We start from the raw sequence: 1,967 nt of genomic DNA, 5'->3' as shown, positions 1-1,967 counted from the left end.
GTAAGGGGGGAATGGGCTGTACCACTCTGGCCGCGGGGAGAGAAGGAATGGGGGCGGTACCACTCTGATGGGGGGGGTTGGTGACGGAGGGGGCGGTACCACTTTGATGGGGGGGGTTGGTGACGGAGGGGGCGGTACTACTTTGATCGGGAGGGGAGGGGGTTGGTGACGGAGGGAGCGGTACCACTCTCACCTGGGGGGTATTGGTGAAGGGGGGCGGGTGCCATTGCTCTGACCCGGGGGGGCTTGGTGAAGGGGGGCGGGTGCCATTGCTCTGACCCTGGGGGGGGGGAATAGGTGAAAGGGGGGCAGGTGCCATTTCTCTGACCCGGGGAGGGATAGGTGAAGAGGGGGCATTGCTCTGACCCAAGGATGCGGGTTGTGGGGGGGGCATGTCCATGGGGTGGTTGTCCTGCTCCACAATCTTTCCTGATAAAGTCCCTGTTCCTTCTTTTTACCCTTTGTCCAGAGGAGAGACAGATGGAGCAGGGCACTTCCCATGGCACGGCCCCCCAATGCCCTGCCATGCCCTGGGGAAATGGCCCCAAGTCTCTGGCTGTTGTAGACTCCTTCCTTTCTCTTGCCTGTTCGTGGGGTCACTTGGGCTCTTCCATCCGCCCTTCCCATCCCCAACCTTCTTGGAAGACTGTTTTCCCCATGGAAGCACCAGCACCTGCTTAGTTACACCCAGACAGCTGGGGGACTTGGCTCCTTTGCCCAGCCCTGGCACTTGGTGGTTAAAAACTGCCCTGAGTTTCTTTAAAAAAATCCATTTCCCTCCTTGTTTGGTACATGTGAAATATCAGGGTCTTGCTTCCCTTTGCTTGCCAGAAGACTAAGGCCTGGTGTACACTTAAAAGATAAATCAACTTAGCTACGTCACTCAGGGCTGTGACAAATTTAGTGGCCAGAATGCCATGGTTAGGTCGACCTACTCACAGTTGAGACACAGCTAGGTTGATGGAAGAATTCTTCTGTCAAGCTTGTTACCGTCTCTCAAAGAGGTGGAGTAACTACATTGAAGGAAAAATCACTTTCTTTGGTGTAGGAAGCGTCTGCACTATGGCGGCACAGCTTCAGCACCACTGGTGTAGTCGCTGTAGTGTAGACATAGCCTTAGGTGAGAGTTTTGCAGCCTCTGAACACTCACCATTTATCCTGGATATTCTTGCTAGTCTACGATGACGATGACGCTATTGAGGGGTTGTCAGGTCTTGATGTCAATCCAGGAGAAGATGGGCCAGGCTCATGTGCTGCTGGTTGTTTTTTCTTGAAAAACATGGTGATTGACAACTGTCGCTGTTCTCTCTTGAGCTGCTCAAACATTTCTTGATATGGTCTCAAATCGTCCATAATACTACGTGTGATTTTGAGGCTTCGTTCCAGAGAGGGATCATATTCAGAAATTAAATCATTCAAGTGTTTCACTGCTTGGAATACTTCAGCAAATTTATGAAGATTCCAACTTGCTGGCTCTTACTGTTCGTCATCATCGTCTTTGTCTTCTGTAGATGATTTTATCAGTTCTTCTAACTCTTCGTTAGTCAATGTTTCTCTATGGCTCTCAATTAATTCTTCAGTTTCTTCCTCAAAGATGTTGACGAAGCCATCACCACCCACTTGCCTGGCCACCTGAACGATGTGTTTCACTTCTTTGTCAATGATCGGGAAACCCTTACAATCATTCACACATTCTTTCCATAAGCTTTGCCAACATGCATTGACTGTTTCAGGCTTGATTGCATCCATTACCTGTTTAATATAAGTGATGCAATCAACAATGCTGAAGGACTTCCAACACTCCATCACATTAAGATTGGGATCAGCATCCATAGTGCTACGTATCTGTGAGAACGTAAGCCTCATGTATGTGGCCTTGAAACAGCGAATCACGCCTTGGTCGAGAGGATGGAGGTGGTATTGGGGGGGAAGAAAGACGACTTCAACGTCGTTATGCGCAAACCGGA

The 1,967-nt window shown here is 50.0% G+C and overlaps 1 protein-coding gene across 1 annotated transcript in view; it reads left to right on the top strand.

Moving 5' to 3' along the window:
* DCPS (decapping enzyme, scavenger) overlaps positions 1-1,967 on the top strand; it is a 56,573-nt gene that overhangs the window by 191 nt on the left and 54,415 nt on the right. The window lies entirely within an intron of this gene.

The sequence above is a fragment of the Mauremys mutica genome, chromosome 22 (assembly GCF_020497125.1).
Source record: "Mauremys mutica isolate MM-2020 ecotype Southern chromosome 22, ASM2049712v1, whole genome shotgun sequence".
Lineage (NCBI taxonomy): Eukaryota > Metazoa > Chordata > Testudines > Geoemydidae > Mauremys > Mauremys mutica.
This window is presented reverse-complemented; position numbering and strand designations above follow the sequence as displayed.